The 17807-nt window shown below is 42.2% G+C and overlaps 1 protein-coding gene across 1 annotated transcript in view; it reads left to right on the top strand.

Annotated features, from left to right (window-relative positions):
- The window catches only part of ANKRD55 (ankyrin repeat domain 55), a 502662-nt gene that overhangs the window by 370101 nt on the left and 114754 nt on the right, over positions 1–17807 (top strand). The gene's annotated exons all lie outside the window — the stretch shown is intronic.

Here is a 17807-nt window from a genome sequence, read left to right as displayed (position 1 = left end):
AGGAGCCATAGAAGGACACATAGAGGATGAGATGGAGAGCCTCAAAGGTGGTGTTTCCCAAGGCAAAGTTGAGAAGTTGTCTGAGGAGAGCCCGCTGTGATTCTTCCTGAAGTCAAGAAAATTAAGAACAGATAAGAAGCATATGTGGAATCTAAAAAAATGATACAAATGAACTTATTTACAAAACAGAAAGACTCACAGACGTAGAAAACAAACTTATGGTTACCAAAGGAGGGGGAGGGATAAATTAGGAGTTTGGAAGAAAAAAAAGGAACAGGTAAGAAGCCACTGAACTGGACCATTTGGTGATCCTCAAGGGGCAGGTACAGTGTGCTGAGGATGGAAACCTAAACATGGAGGGTTACAAACTAAGACAGGGAAGAACAGATCTGGAAGTAATAAGTGTGCGGGTTTCTTTTTCTAGGAACCTGCTGTATCTGTCAAGAAGAGTAATGGAGGGATAGAAGGGAAGGAGATGGCCACAAGGAGGAGGGGATAACTGAGGGGATAAGTTCCTAGAGGGAGATCCTAGAGTGTGATGGGGAGGCCAGAGTCAAGGGCGTAAAGTGGAGGCCCCATAAACATCAGCCTTCATTCATCTTGAATCATTGTAGCTCAGGCTGGGCTTGTGGGGCCCCGCAGCCCATCAGGTTCTGTTTCTGACTTCCATCAAGTATCACTTCTTTTTTATTATTTTTTTATTTTTAATAAAATTAAATATATTTAAAGTATACAACATGATGGTTTGATATTTATATACATAGTGAAATGATTACTATAAGTTAAGCTAATTAATACAGTATCTCCTCACATTGTGTGTGTGTCTGTGTGTGTGTGTGTGTGTGTGTGTGTGGTAAGAGGACCTGAAACCTACTGTCTTAACAAATTTTCAATATACAATACAGTATTATTAACTATAGTCAGCATGCTGTGCATTAGATCTCTAGACTTATTCATCCTTCGTATTTACGACTTTATACTCTTTGACCACCATCTTCCCATTTCCCCCACCTCACTCACCTTGTAACCACCTTTCCACTCTCTGCTTCTTTGTAATTGACTTTTATAGATGCCACATTTAAGTGAGGTCATGCAGCTTTTATCTTTGCATCTGGCTTATTTTACTTAGCATGTCTTTCAGTTTCATCCATGTTGTTGCCAATGGCAGGATCTCTTTTTTAAGGCTGAATAATATTCCACTGTATATACACAGTTGACCCCTGAACAATGCAGGGGGTTAGGGGCACCCATACCCCAAGTGGTCAAAAATCCGCCTATAGCTTAAGAGTCAGCCTGCTGTATCTGCAATTCCTCATCTGCAGATGCAACCAACTGTAAACCGTCTAGTGCTGTAATAACATATTTATTGAAAAAATCTGCACCCCATATAAGTGGACCTGCACAATTCAAACCCTTGTTGTCCAGGGGTCAACTGTAAATACCACAATTTCTCTATCCATTCATCACATCGATGGACACTTAGGTTGTTTCCAAATCTTGGCTATTGTGAATAATATTGCAATAAACATGGGAATGCAGACACCTCTTTGAGGAGCTAATTTTATTTCCTTTGGATAGTATTATACCCAGAAGAGACATTGCTAGATCATATGGTAGTTCTACTTTTAGTTTGTTGAGGAACCACCACACTATTTTTCATAGTGGCTGCATGAATTTACATTTCCACGAACAATGGACAAGGGTCCCCTTTTCTCCACATCCTTGACAACACTTGTTATCTCTTGTCTTTCTAAGAATAGCCATCCCAACAGGTGTGAGGTGATATCTCATAGTGGTTTTGAATTACATTTTTCTGATGATTAGTGACATTGAGCATCTTTTCCTATTTGGCCATTGTATGTGTTCTTTGGAAAAATGTCTATTCAGGTTCAACTACTACTTCTTTAGAGAATCATAAAATGCTATGAATTTTAGAATGAGAAATAACTTTAGATATCAAAACCCACGTCATTTTGCAGTTAAGGGAACAGGGGCCCAGAATGGTAAACCTGCCCAGAATCACGACACTAGTTATTAACAGAGCCAGGATAAACACTTAGCTACATTAACTCCGAGCCTGGACTTTTTTCTTTCATACCACAGTACTTCCAAGTATGTAAAACCTTTTTTCAACTTTCTTTCAAAAAATTAATCCATTATGCTTTGTGATATGTATGGAGGAAGGAATGGCTATCTTGTATTATCTTGTCTGACTTTGTGAGAGTAATATTTCCATTTTCCTCATATACATGATGCTGAGCAAACCTCACCGTATTTTGCATCACTGTCGTCTCCTTAAGGCCTTAAGCCACAAGTAGGAAGTTCATTCGAGTAATGACTGACTAAATTAATACAAGACTAGCTGGATCATTGATCTTGCAACCCTGGATCTCCTTGAGGCCAGGAACTCACTAACCTTCAACCACCCACCAACCACCTAGATCTCCTCATGAACCTCTGACCCTCCCCACTCACATCCTCATCCTGCCCTACCTCTTCCAGCTCATGGGGACCACGAGTCCCTCATTCTGTCTTTTCCTACCCATCAGGCTGCTCCAGTCTGAGCTCTTCTCATCTCTCACAGATGCCTCAGCCCCCTTGTGCTGCAGTTCTTGCACTGCACCTGCCCAGCAAAGCCCCAGAGCAGATTAGCAACACTGCAGCCTGCCTGGACTGCTCTTTGTACCCTGGCTGCTGAGGCCACTGCAGCATCATGGTCTCCAGTGTCGCTCTGCCCATCAGTTCTTTGATTTGTCCACCGTGAGCTCCCTCACTTCTCCAGTCCTGAAAGACCCACCTCTCAGCCAGATGCTCCTCTAGCTTCTGTCTTCTCTTTCCTCCCCTTCTCACCCAAACTTCTCAAAACTGTGGCCTTTGTTTATTTTTCCTTCTTCCTCACTGAACATTCCTCAGACCACTGCAATCTGCCTTCCGCCCTCCTCCCTGAGCTGAAAGGGATCTCCCAGGCCATGAATGACTTCCCGTCTGCCAACTTAATGGACACTTTCCCCTCCTTACTCCACCAACGCCTCTGCTTTGGCTACATTGATGATTACTCACTCCTTCTCAAAACTCCCTTGACTTCTGTGATTTTACACTGTCATGATTCTCTTCCTAACTTTAGTTCATTCATTCATTCATTTAGAAAAGGATTTATTTGACTCCTACTATGTAACAGGGGATTGCAGGGATCTAGTGGTTAGGAAAACGGACTTGAGGTCTGTCCTCAAGGAGTGTACTGTCTAGTATTAGAGACAATGAAAACAGGCAATATACAGTCAGTTCTCATGATTTACACTCATTATGTTCTATAAAGCCATTGCAAACACTGAATTAGCAAATATTAAGCCATTGCTCCTAGAGGAAATTCAGGGTCAGGTTCCTGCAAGCCTCTGGTCACATTTTCACCAACTGATCAATACATAGTCTTGTTTTATGTGTGTTTCTGCAACTTAATATATTTCTTATGAATAATACATTATATGCAGTATTTCTTTAGAATAAAACAATAGCTGAGAAGAGTTTAAGGTTTTCCTGATCTTGGGTAATATATTCCTCCCAAGTCAGAGTCTCTGTTCATTAAGAGCATTTCCTGAGCTGCTCTCTCATTGTGCCTCAGTATTCAGGACCAGTGGCCAGACACTGATGCTTTTATTAATTTCCTGGATGTGTTTTTTCTTTCTTTCTCTCTCTCTCTCTCCACACACACACACACACACACACACACACACACACACACACACTCACACTTAGCATCTTTCAACTCAGGTCAAATTATCAGAGCTTGTGTCTCATTATCATCATATAAATCATCTTGACACATTTATTTCTGCTTCTCCAACTATAATTTATAGCATACTATGATTAAATTTGAACCTGACACATCAGATTTTCCTGAGAGTCAAGATGAAATTGCATCAGCCAGAGGTGGATGTGAAGGTTACTGTGGAGTCAATGAGAGGTCGAAGTGTAGAAACAAGGGTGAGCTTCAGACTCAGACAGACCTGTGATAAGTTGTTCTTTTTTTTTTTTTCTTTTTTTGGCTGCGCTGCACTCTTGTGGGATCTTAGTTCCCTGACCAGGGATTGAATCTGGGCCCCCAGACAGTGACAGTGCAGAGTCCTAACCATTGGACTGCCAGGAAATTCCCAGACCTGAGATAAGTTATGACTGTCATTTGCTAACTGAGACCTCAGCTCAGGTACTCAACTTCTCTGTGCCTTAATTTGCTCATCCATAAAATAGGAGTAAAAGTATCTCAGAAAAATGCTGTGAGGACTAAGTATATATTGCACATAAATTCCCTGGCACATCGTTAGGGCTCAATGAATGCTTTTTTACCCCCCTTTAAACCTGTTCAGTTTTTAATACCAACTCGGTCCGCTCAACCTGCGGTGATTTTCTGGGCCCACTAGAATACGATCTGGTGATAAGAGCATCTCACAGCACTGCAGAGAAGGAATCTTCATGGCTCAAATACGGAGTGAAAGACTTAGAAGAGCAGGCAGGATCTTAGGAAAGCAAGAGATGTGGAGAGGTGTGACAAGACCATCTTTAGCATCTTAGAAAGGGGAAGAGGAGGTGATGTTAAGACAATGAGGGAGAAAAGGGGGCTGGGAGGAAAAAAAAGGAGTAGGCCTAGTGAGGCCATCAACCAAAATGGAGAAGGCAAACGGACTGTCACCACCTGCGTCACCGTCCCTCTGCGCCCAGGAAGAGCAAAGTGTCTCTTCCCAGCCCCTGCCCCCAGACTCAGCTCGCAAGAAGGTTAATACTACAGGAGAAGGCCCAGGCAGTCGTGGGTCCTCGGGCCCCAGGTAGAGAGGAAAGAGCTGCTCTGAGGTTTATTCCCATGGCTGGGCTATTGAACCCCGAGGGTGGAGATGGGACAAAAGAGAGCATCTGAAGACATGGAGACTCCACCTATCGAGCCTGGCTGTAATGCAGGTCTAAGTTCCAACTGATCTGAATATAAGGACTCAGATATAAGTGAGAATGACATGCCTTCTCCATGAGAGCACTTGCACTTACTGTTCCAGGGCACACAAATACTGCTTAGTGCAGATGTAATAATTGTGAGGGCTCCTTACACGAGGTCAGCACTCTGCAGGGATCCCAGCCCATGGATTTAGAAACCCTGGTTCAGCATAAGGTGCAACTCCAAGACAGAGAAGGAAAATCCCACCCATCCATTATAGACCCCTCCTCCTCAGTTTTACAAAAGGGAGAATTGGGGTCATCATGCCAGCTCTTCTAAGGGAAAAACCGTCTCCTCCCTCTGTGTCCCAGAATGGCAGAATCTGACCCTCATGATTACATTCTTGCCTCACTCGGTTTCATCTCTTTCATTCCCCACCCCCATCCCCCCTTGTGCCAAATTCCTCCTCCTGATGAGTCAGGGATTAAAAATGCTTGGCATCCTTGCTGAGTAAATAGTATTTGTCCACAGTGATACTGGCCAATGGCAAACTGCCTTTGCTCTGTGATAAGGAGGTGTGAGCACAAAAGTTGACTGTTTAGGGCTGACATGACCAGGACAAGGAGCAGGACTCTGGTCCTATGTGGGCATCGAACTCATGTTTTGGCCTTGCTTAGACTCTGCCCCACCTAGCTGGGCTGCTTGCATAAAAGGGAAGGAGAAAACGAAGGAGGCAGGAAGAGGGAGAGGAAAGGAGGGGAAATAAACATGCTGGTTTCATGAATCTTCTACCCCTTGATCATACCTGTGCTGTTGGATGATCACTCCCATTTTACAGATCCAGAGAAATCAAGTCACTTGCTAAGTTTGCAAGCAGCAGAAAAGCTAGAATTTGAACTCTCGTTTTCTTGGTGGGAGCCTGTTGTCCTTTGTGCTGCATCAGGCCACTGACAGAGGTGAGCAGGCAATGGGCCCTGTTTCTGCCTGCCTCAGGGCCTCTGGGAGATCTGCCCCAGATGTAATGGGAGTTGCAATGGGCATCAGACAGCATTGGCCTCTTCCCTCTCGGCCTGGCGTCAAGCTGTCCCAGGGGGGGGGGGGTCTGTTGCGTTTTAGGTAGCAATGGAAGAAGCATTTCCCCTGGAGTGGTGGGCGCAAAAGCCACCTGCTACGCCTGCAGATCCCACTGGGCTGGAGGTGGGGGAGGGAGGGCAGCCATGGCAGGTTCTGACCATCCTGGGTGCCTGTGTTAGCTCGGGAAGCTGCAGTATCCTTTCTGCCATGCAGGCTTTTTTTATTTCTCTTCTTTTCAGAGCTTCAGGAACTTCTTTGAATGCTTTTTGAGACTCAGAAACTCTCATGGGTCATTCACTCCCAAAGATTCCATTTGTGTTTGAGCCCAACATTTTACACATAGGGCGGCCAAGTTTCAGAGAAGTGAAAGGACTTCCTCAAGCTCACACAGCTGGTGAGTGACAGAACCAGGGCCATTATTTAGTCAGTCATTCAACAGATATTCCCCGAGTGCTGATTATCCACGAGGTACCATTCCAGGCCCGGATGCTGGGTGTTTCATTAGAAACATACCATGCTGCTCTCGCTGGCTCTTCCCTGCTCCCCTCTTCTGGATGTTTTCTATTCCCAGCCCCAGAGTCTAACCCCAAGACCACCAGGGCCACTCACCATGGCATTCTTAAAGACAGACTCGGTGCCTTTGTGTGCTGCCTTTTCCTCCAAGACCCTGGAATGCACGTTACAGGACTTGCTGATTTATAGCCTTGTTGCCTTTCAAAGAATTCCCTGGCCTGCGTTAAGTCAACAGATATGAGAAAAGGCTTGTTACAAGTTCTGTCCCAGGAGCCAGTTGTTCCTTGTGTTAGCAGGATGCTTTCTTTAACCCCGGCCCCTGAGGCCTGTAACAGCACACCCTGGTCCTACAATGAACTGCTCAGGATCTGCATGTAAATATGGAAACTCCCTGCAGTATAAATTTATTACCTGTCTCTCCAACCTTGCCACTCCTTCCAACAGCCCTGTGTCTCTCTTCTCCCATTTGCTACTTTTTTGTTTTTTTACAATTCTGAACCGTCTTAAAGGTTTCTGTGATTCCGTTGGCCTGTTTTCTATTTTTACACTCTAGTCATTCTACTTGCCAACTGAGAACGGCGGCTCCCTCCTGTCTGTGCATGCTGACCTTTTCGGAAAGGAACTCATTCATTCATTCATACACTCATTTATTCATTCATCCACCCATCCAGTCAATAACTCTGACCCTGTTCTGAGAGCTGGGGACACAGCAATAGACAAAGATCCCGCTACAGCGGCCGCTGCCGGGATGCACTGCCCAGATCCGCCGCGCAGGACCATGCTGCAGCAAGACGACCCACAGCTGAGGCCTCCTAGGAACTGCCCTTGGCCTAAGGCAGCTGTGTCACCCAACGTAATGCCCCTTCCCTGGTGCAGCCCGCATCCCATGACTGGTTGCTGTGTGGCTACAAAGGCGCAGCCCCCTTTGTCTCCGTGCAGGACGGCGCGGAAGCACTGCCCCAGCTTCACGGCTCCCCTCAGGATTAGCTGAGACCTCGGTTGCGGCCGCAAGTCCGCTCTCTGCCCGGTCCTGCTGCCTCAGTCCCCTGTGGCTGCTGTCCCCGAGGGCAACATCCCCCGCACACAGATCTCATCTCAAGAGTTTTTTTCTCAGGGAACTTGTCCTACAACACCTGCCATTATGAAGTCTATCTAATGGAGGAGAGAGACAGAAAATAAACACAGTAAACAGTAACACACATGTGAAAAGTGACATTGCTATGGGGAAAAAGTGGAATAGGGTCAGAGGACCAGGGATACGGAATGGAGAGATAATTAATTTTCATTTTTGATAGAGTAATCAGAATAGCCTCTCTGAGAATGTGACCTTTGAAGAAAGACTTAAAATTAGCAAGCTAAGTGATCAAAAGCTTCTGAATCCGAAATTGCTGCTGTATCAGTCAAGGTTCTCCAGGGCAACAGAACCAATAGAATATGTGTGTGTGTATACATACACATACACAAATGTGTGTACGTATATATGTGTATACACACACACACACTAAGAGATTTGTTTCAAGGACATGGCTCACTTTGGATTTGTTTTCTGCCTCCTCATGATTGATTCAGGTGTGTTTATGCACTTTGGGCAGGATGATCACAGATGTGATGCTGGATCTTTTCACTGCATCCCATAACATGACACATGGTCTTGGTTTATTCTGTCACTAGTGATGTCAACTTTGATCTCTTGAGTAGTATGGTATATACCAGTGTTCTCTGCTATAGAGTTATTCTTTTTTTCCCCTGCAGTTAATTAATGTTTTGTGGAAAAATATTCTGAGACCATGTAAATATGCCATTCTTCATCTGACTTTCACCCACTACTTTTAGTATCTATTGATACTTTTTGCCTAAAATAATTTCACTATCAGTCTCAAATTATGCTTTTCTAATTCCATAATTCCTTCAACATGTATTAGCTGGAATTATACTATAGGGAGGAATATTCTTTTCCCATTATGTATTCATTTACTTATTTTTTTAAAATTTTTATTGGAGTATAGTTGCTTTACAATGTTGTGTTAGTTTCTACTGTACAGCAAAGTGAATCAGTTACACACATATCCCCTCTTTTTTAGATTTCCTTCCCATTTAGGTTACCACAGAGCATTGAGCAGAGTTCCCTGTGCTATACAGTAGGTTCTCATTAGTTTTCTATTTTATAATATAGTAGTATATATATGTCAATCCCAATTTCCCAATCATCCCACCCCTGCTCCCCCCTTGGTATCCATAAGTTTGTTCTCTACATCTGTGTCTCTGTTTCTGCTTTGCAAATAAGGTCATCTGTACCATTTTTCTAGATTCCATATACAAGTGATATCACATGACATTTGTTTTTCTCTTTCTGACTTACTTCACTCTGTATGACAGTCTCTAGTTCTAGCCACATCTCTGCAAATGGCACTATTTCGTTCCTTTTTATGGCTGAGTAACATTCCATTGTATATATGTACCACATTTTCTTTATCCATTCCTTTATTGATGGACATTTAGGTTGCTTCCATGTCCTGGCTATTGTAAGTAGTGCTACAATCAACATTGGGGTGCATGTATCTTTTTGAATTGTGGTTTTCTCTGGGTATATGCCCAGGAGTGGGATTGCTGGGTCATATGGTATTTCTATATTTAGTTTTTTGAGGAACCTCCATACTGTTTTCCACAGTGGCTGCACCAATTTACATTCCCACCAACAGTGTAGGAGGCTTCCCTTTTCTCCACACCCTCTCCAGCATTTATTGTTTGTAGATTTTTTGATGACGGCCATTCTGACCGGTGTGAGGTGATACTTTATTTACATGAGGATAAATTAATGGATGCCTATTTTAGTGAATGGGATATAATCTGATATTATGATTTCTTTGACACTCAAATCATCCCAGACTGGACCAGTTGCACCTCTTTGAGCTATCTTTTGTGTCCTTTGGACATGTCTCCAATGCTTTTTTTTTTTTTTTGGCTGTGTTGGGTCTTTGTTGTTGCAAGCGGGCTTTCTTTAGAAAGTTGTGGCGAGTGGGGGCTACTCTTCATTGTGGTTTCTCATTGTGGTGGCTTCTCTTGTTGCGGAGCATGGGCTCTAGTCACACAGGCTTCAGTAGTTGCAGCATGCAGGCTCAGTGGTTGCGGCACGTGGGCTCTAGAGTGCGTGGGCTCCAGTAGTTGTGGCATGTAGGCTCAGTAGTTGTGGCTTGCAGGCTCTAGAGTGCAGGCTCAGTAGTTGTGGTGCACAGGCTTAGTTGCTCTGCGGCATGTGGGATCTTCCTGGACCAGGGCTCGAACCCGTGTCCCCTGCATTGGCAGGCGGATTCTTAACCACCACCAGGGAAGTCCCTCCATCGCTTTTTGATTACTTGCTTATCTCCTAGAATAATGAGATGTTCTAAACTTGCCTTATATTTTTCCTACTTCAGCCCTGGAGTCAACCGTTTCTCCAAAGAACCCTGTTTCCTTTTATTGGAGAATGGTGTCTAGAAACCAAGATCTGGGCTCTAGGCAGGCTCATCATTATTGGGGTTTCACTATTCCCAAGCTCAGTCAGGGACAGAGCTAGGAAATATATGTATTTATGTGCACATGTGTATGCATGTGCATACATATGAAGATATAGATGTGCATATATACACAGAACTGTACATCAGTATTTATTTCTGCATCTAACTCTCCATATTAAGAACTCTAAGTTTAAACCAAAACTTCTGGTTCTAATCCTATACCACATGGCTCATTCCAGCTTTCTCTCTTTCTATATTCATACTCCCTTCTCTTAGTGAGAAATCTGGCTCTCATTACCCCATTATATTGACTTGTTTCCTCAATCCTCCTTGTTCCCTGCTTTTTCTTTCTTTATTGACGTATAGTTGATTTACAATGTTGTGTTAGTTTCTGGTGTACAGTAAATTGATTCAGATATATATATATATACAGAAATATATATATGTATATATATACAAATACTACATGATATCTAAAAATATATATGTGGAATCTAAAAAAATAATACAAATGAATCTATATACAAAACAGAAACAGACTCACAGACATAGAAACAAACTTATGGTTACCAAAGGGGAGAGGGAGGGGCAAGAGGGACAAATTAGGAGTAGGGGATTAACAGATACAAACTACTATACATAAAATAGATAAGCAACAAGGATTTACTGTATAGTATAGGAAATTATATTCAATATCTTGTGATAATATCTTGTGTAATAGAATATAATCAGAAAAAACTGAATCACTATGCTGTACACCTGAAACTAACACAATATAGTAAATCAACTATACTTCAATTTAAAAAATAGTAATTCAAAAAAAATAATAAGTGAAGAGGATCACACCAAGGGGGGGAAAAAAAAAAAGAGCCCTGATTTGCAGCATTTGCTTCTCTCTGTGGTGTAAGTACGCCCACCATGGCCAATGTCAAGCTACCACCATGATATCACTTAACTTGGTGGTAGGAAGAAATGTACACAATTAGCTCTCATGAGTTTGTATGAGCACTTCCAGCCTGGACGCCTACATACACCCATAAACTAGTTAGACCCACCCAACCACTTGAGCACTGTCTTCAGACTGCCACTGACTTAAAAGAGATACGGGTTGGGGAGCTCGATTAGAGTCCGTGCTTCAGAGTATCCATAGGCTTGACTTTAAGAGACGTAACTGCCCTTTATCCATGACCAACAGGTTCTTGTTGGAAGCAAGTGGAATGGAAAGAGAGCAAGTGCAAGAAGATATAAAACAAGCAAATTGTTTCGAAGTCAAAACCAACCTTTATGGTAAAGCATCTGAGATCAGCCGCCTCCTGTTTTCATGGTGCTTCTCTTCCTGGAGAGAAGTTCGAACTCCAACTCCGAGGGAGCTCCAGCTGGGTTCCCATTAGCAGGATTTGTAGGTCTTGAGGTTAAAGGTGCGGAGCAGTAGACGCAGCCTGAACTCTCTCTAAAACATAGAACACCTCTGACCCCCACTGGCTGCTAGGATGTGTTGCATCTCAGAGATGGCCAAGGCCCCTTCAGAGCACTGCCCGTTTTCCCTGACTGCACAGGAGTCCTCCTTAGGGGTTGCCTAATTCCATTTTTGCTGTATTCCTACCTGATGCCATCTATTTCTCATTGATGTTCCTTACATTTTTAAAACTCTTCATCTATTTCTCCTCTGGAGTGGTAGATATTTCTACTGTCATTATATTGTGTATGGATTTCATTTTGTTTGATCAGAAAATGAATCAAGAGAAGGTTTGAGGTTGTTACCTGTGTGGTTGGTTTTGATTTCTCTTGTTCTGGTCCTTTGGGTGACAAACACTAGGCCTTCCTCCTTTGTTTATAAGAAGCCCTTCAGCTACCTATCCTAGGTTGCCACCTGAGCCCATGTTTTCTCGTTGTCTCTCTGACAGAGCAAAAGCACCAGCCACAGCAACAAAGTAGGCAGAGGCCAAGCCCTAAGTCTCTGTAGGAAGCCAGGGCAGTTAACAAAACCCCGGGCCAGCGGACCACAAAGCCCAGTCCGTAATTAGGATGTTGCATCTATTGAACACGCTTGAGTGTCCAATTCCATCCATTCACTTTGGTATTTCTATGGTACCTCTCACCATGGTACCTTGGTAATCTGACTCACGAATTAGACTAGACTGAAGCAAGCTCGGGGAAAGGCAGAGTGCTTGTAGGTGAGGAGCATGCCTTCCAGTGGGTTTACCCGAACAGTTTGAGCAATCTCTGCTGATTTCTGATCTTGCACTGAAAATGAACTACAGCTGTACATTACAGGTATTCCTCAAAGGAGAATTTTTTTTTTTCAGTACTCTGTATTAAATTAATTTTTATTTTTGGATTGAGACCTGAATCCAATTGTTAATCCGTTTTGTGGAGGGAAACTTGTGTTGCTATTGCTAGTTCGGTCTTCTCTCCTCATTTTATACCATAACCCAAGTACGACTGCCCCAACCGAACAGGAACATTCTTGTCTCTCTATGTATTACCTTCAAAGACAAAATTCAGGGTTTCTTATCCCAAAGAACTGTTTTCTGCTCTTGTTTCCCACAGCCAGCAGAGGGACCCCAGGGTAAGGCTCAGACCCAGTGTGAGATCAAGCTACTTTGTTGTGGTGAAAGATCCCCTAACTCTCTAAAGAAGTGACATTTCACCCTAGGGTTTCCCAGCACACATACAAAAGGCTTGAGAAATAGAGCTGAATCTCCTGAGACCACAGGTACAATCACCTTTATTTGGGGCTGAGAAGAGCTTTGCAACCATATCTACCCCTGGCAGGGAAGGAGAAAGCAGTTTAGTGCTTCTTTTGAGAATCCTGGAAACTAAAGGAGAAAAGCAGCAGAATCCTGGACCTGGGCCATTATTCATCACTGACATCATAAAACCCCAGAGCTGGGGTGTGGAGAAAGAAGATATTCGACTCAATCTCATTATACTCTCTTGGTAAACTGTACAAATATCCTATTCTTCATCAATATCATTTGGTCACTTGTCACATTTTTCTCCTTTTTCGTTTCTTTCCTATCCTACAGATAATGCCAAATTGTGTAGAAAATAATCTTTGCTTTAATAAAATGTATAGTACAGTTATACAGACTGCTGTATGGATTTTGAATGGCCAGTGTCTCATGATCAGAAAACTCTGTAGAGATTCTTGGCATGTGGCAATGGCATCTTCAACCAGTATCTACGTGGCTTTGCTAAAAGTTAACTTGAGGATCAGTTTTACTTCTTACTATGAGGTAAGACTGACTGAGCAATAACAAGTTGTGGTACACCTCTCTTGTTTAGGGAATGCACAAGGCAATGCCAGGGCCACAGAGAAACATAAAATATGGTCCCTGAATACAAGAAGCTGACTGTCTTCCTAGGAGGAGGAGGCATAATCCAAAAAAGCAGTAAAGAAATATCAAGTAATGTATTTAATGATAATAATGGTAATCATAATAGCTAGTGTGTATTGAGTCCTTACTCTGTTCCAGGTATTGTGCCGAACGCTTTATATACATTATCTCGTTAAGTCCTCAAAACAGCTTTATGAAGTAGGACTATTATTCTTCTTATTTTAAGGGTAAGGAAACTGAGGCACACAAAGTTTAAATAACTTGGAGGATTTGATTCCAGGATGTTTGACACCAAAGACCATGTCTTTAAATATTCAGTGACCTATACTGCCTCATAAGGGCAGCGGGAGTTCTAAGCGGGGAGATCAATGTGGGCTAGAGGAAGCCTTCTTGGAAGAGAGATCGTGAAGAACGAGTGTGGTTCGTGGGGAAAGAGAAGAAGGAGAGGGAGTGAGAGCACACGCAGGCAGAGATGTGAACATGCACAAGACAAGCTGGGGTTCCCAGAGTCAACCTGCTGCAGATGCTCTGTGCATGGACATGAGTGGGTGGGAAATGGTGGTCAGAGGGGAAAGTAGACTGAGGCTAGGTTATGGGAGGACCTCCTGGAATAATACCTTTAGAAACTTGGATTGAGGAAGGTAGAATTGGAGCCAGGACAGACAATAAGTATCAATAGATCACTTCAGTGATTCTCCATGTTCAGTGATGCAGATAAGTACTTGAGCTGTGGGCAGGAAAGGACAACCAGAGGTGAAATGTCCCCAGTGGGGTCTGCCTAAATTCTGGTTCCAGGCACTTTATATTCTAATCCCTATGAGAAAGTATCAACCACTAATATATTTTACAGCTTTGCCCGGTCACCTAAAAATAATAACTATCTCTAACAGGTGCTTTACAAGTCCTTTTCATATGCCTTTCATTCTCACAACAAGTGAGCTTAAGAATTATCATCACCATCATCACCATCATCATTATCATCAGTGTGCTGCCAATGAGGAAACTGAGACTCAGAAAGCAAATGACTTACTAAGAGCCTCTCAAATAGGAAATGACCAAGTCAAAGCTCAAACCCAGATCATCTTACTTCAAGTAATTCACAAATGTACTCTACAAATACCCAGCACGGTGCCTGCTGTTGGGTGCCCAAAGGTAAGTAACTCATACCCTCTGCTTTAGGAAGCTCATGGCGATTAAGTGAATAAAACAATAGAATTGAGAACAATAGCTGACAATATCTGTCCTAAGCATCTTAACATTTGTAACTGGGATGAATGTGTATAAAATATATGAGAGCACCTTTCAAAAGTAAAAAGGTTAATTCAAATGCAGTTTATTTCATCCCTCACTTCATACATGAGAGCAGCTGAAAAGGGTCAGCTGCTCTTCCGACAGAGTGGGACCAAAAAGTGATGAGTCCGATTTCTACAGTTTTCCAGGAAAATCATTCTCACCCCTTTAGTCACTTCCCCGCAAGTAAAGAAGGCAAGCACTGAATGATACCAACCTGCCACCTGCTGGAGCAGAGCAGAACTAACCCAACGTTCCAGGGCAGCTTGGTGACAGGTGTGGGCCAGCAAACAACAGACAGCTCTTTCCTGCAAATCTTAGCGTGTGCATTGACACCGTGCAATGGCTCCCAGCCACTCCTTTTTTCAATAGACTAAGCTTGGTGAAAGAGAACACCAGGAAACTTTCAGGAAAGGAAGTCATAAGAGAGTTGCAAAGAGTGGAGTCAGACAGACCTAAGCACAAATCTAATTTCTCCACTTACTAGTTGTGTCACTTTGAATGTTATTCAACCTCTCTAAACCTCATTTTCATTGTCTGTAAAATGAGATTACTGGCAATCAAATATATGTTGACTGAGAGAATGAATGAAGAGCATGCATGACTACATTTTTGTTGGCAGGATTAGAAAAAATATATGTAAAGCACCTATTGTATAATATAGCACCTGAGATATTATCAATACTGTAGACCTTACACCAAGGGAGAGAGACTGTTCTACCCACTTGACTGTATACACTTTGATAGGACTTGCCATCCATTAGTGTGTGTCTATGAGATACTCAGAGACTTTAAAAACAAGTCTTGGGGGAATTTTTGGAGAAATAATCTATGGATTATTGTATTTAATCCTTATAACAACCCTATAAATCAGCTGCTATTATTCCCACGTTGTGGATAAAGAAAATGAGGTTCAGCAAATTTAAGTGTAGTGGGCACCAGTGGTTGTTTACCCAGTAACCTCCTTCCTTGTTGGCAGAGTTTAAATTTAATTCAAATGTCCATCCTTCCCCAGGTGGCTCTGGCTTGTACACAGATTCGAGAGGAACCCCATTTTCCTTGCTGGGGCTTGGCTTAAGTGGGAACAAGTGACCTAGTTATGTTCAATAATTCATGAGATGAGGTCTCCTGGGGGCCTTCTGGGGAAGGATTACTAGCTAATAAAAAGAGATAAGCAGGAAGAAAATTTTCTTTTTCTTCCATCAGATGTTGTGTCTGGATGTGACTCAGGGAACCAAGAAAAGTAGCTAAAGATGATACTGATACATAAAGATGACAGAGTAGAAAGATGGAAAGAAGGTAACATCTTCATGATATTACTGAGACAATTAACCCACTCTAAAGATGTTGTAACTTGGACTTCTTATTATTTAAGATAATAAGTTATTCTTCTTGTTTAAGCCTTTGAGACTTGGTTTCCATTTGCAATCAAAAACTTCTTAACAGATTCATTAAGTAACTTGGTGAAGGTCACAATCCAGCAAATGGCAAATCTAGCTCTTAAATTCCACACCCTCAGTCCAAGTCCCCTTGCTAACAACAGGCCTGGGATCACAGGACTGGGAACCCTGAGTAGCATCCGGACCCTAGGTGCCTTGGGAGAGTCACTGAGTAGAAGGGGAGGAGACACAGAAAACTGGATTGGATCATCCCTGGGATGACTCTTATAGCCACTCCTGTTCCCTATATCAATGTTCTTCCAGATCTGAGAAGCCCACCACCTTAAGAATTTCTTATCTACTCTTTTCCTTTCCACTTCACCCTCCCTACGTTGCTTGTACAAACTTTCTTGCCATACTTCTGAGTTCTTAAGAGTTAATTATTTTAAGTAACTTTTATCTCAAAGTTTTAGGTCAGTTATGGTTATATGTGCTTTTCCTTTTAACCCCCATTGAGCCCTGTGAATTTGCCCAACTAAAGTCATGACAAGTTATTTTTTAAAATAATTTTCAGCAGAAAGTGCTGGAGCCACATGTGGTTTCATGTTTTTCCCTTTGAAAATGAGTATGAAGAAGCATGCGTTTGATTCATTGTTATCAGGGTTAATCCTTTAAATTTAATTTTCATAATGTTTTCAAAGGTTAGAAAGTCATTTATGTACTGCCTAAGCTTCATCCTGAATGAATAATAATTTATCTTTTCTTCTCTCCCCTTACAACCCACCCTAACCTCAGATCTTAGATGAGTTAATGTATCTGAACAAGGGATTTAGGGCAATTTTTGTTATATTTTTCCACAAAAATAGTCCTGCAATACACAGCCATGGTGGAAGAGCTGGCATCATACTAACCCTGACTTCAAAAACAACTTAGTGTCAGACAAAATACATAAAACAATTGTCTGAAGTCATTGGAGACAACAAACACAGACAAGACTTGAAGGAAAGACCACATTTATCTGAGATATTTCCCTGAAGACATTTATAAATTGAAAAATGGGGGTATAGAAAACAACAGTCTTACTGGGCTGAAGAGGCAGAAGTCAGAGTTTGGAGTAATTTAGAGTTTGCTACTAGAGAGCAAAGTCCTGGAAAAATGAGAACATCAGAGAAGGAACCTAAAATTCTGCATACACATTTCCCTAAAGTGACGGATTCCTAAGCTGAGCTTGCACAGGGTGAAACTAAAAGGCTGGGGGGGCGAGGGGGGAGGAGAAGAAAGCACCTGGATAGCTAAAGAGCTGATCCAAGATTTCAGTAGTACCAGGGAAGCAGAAGTCATAATTAAAGCCTTGCTAACAGGGAAGTATTTTGGTAAATATCCCAGGCTTTGAACTGAAACCTCAGAAGGGTCATGCCCTAAGAGTAAGAGCCATTCCTTAGGAATAAAAACCAATATATAAAAATAAGGGAAAATTGAAATAGATTAGCCCAAAAAAGCATAAAACCAAGTTTTCACAAGACTTGTCTGTTTGCCTACAAGAAGAAAACAACCTTGGAAGAAAACATCATCTCAAGTCTTTATAATTTTTCATTTATGACATCTGGCAGTTAACCAAAAATTTCAATGCATGCAAAAATATAATAAAAAATTAAAAAACTGAATTACTGAAATCCAAATGAAAAATATATTTAATGGAGAAAGATTTATAGGCAAGTTAGATATTGACATGAACTGACAGGGAGTTTTAAATAACCATGATTAATATGTTCAAGAAAATGTAGGAAATGTTAGTCAA

The sequence above is a fragment of the Balaenoptera borealis genome, assembly GCF_965194805.1.
Source record: "Balaenoptera borealis genome assembly, chromosome: 2".
NCBI classification, from domain to species: domain Eukaryota; kingdom Metazoa; phylum Chordata; class Mammalia; order Artiodactyla; family Balaenopteridae; genus Balaenoptera; species Balaenoptera borealis.
The sequence above is the reverse complement of the archived record's forward strand: the minus strand, read 5'-3'. Positions and strand labels throughout refer to the sequence as shown.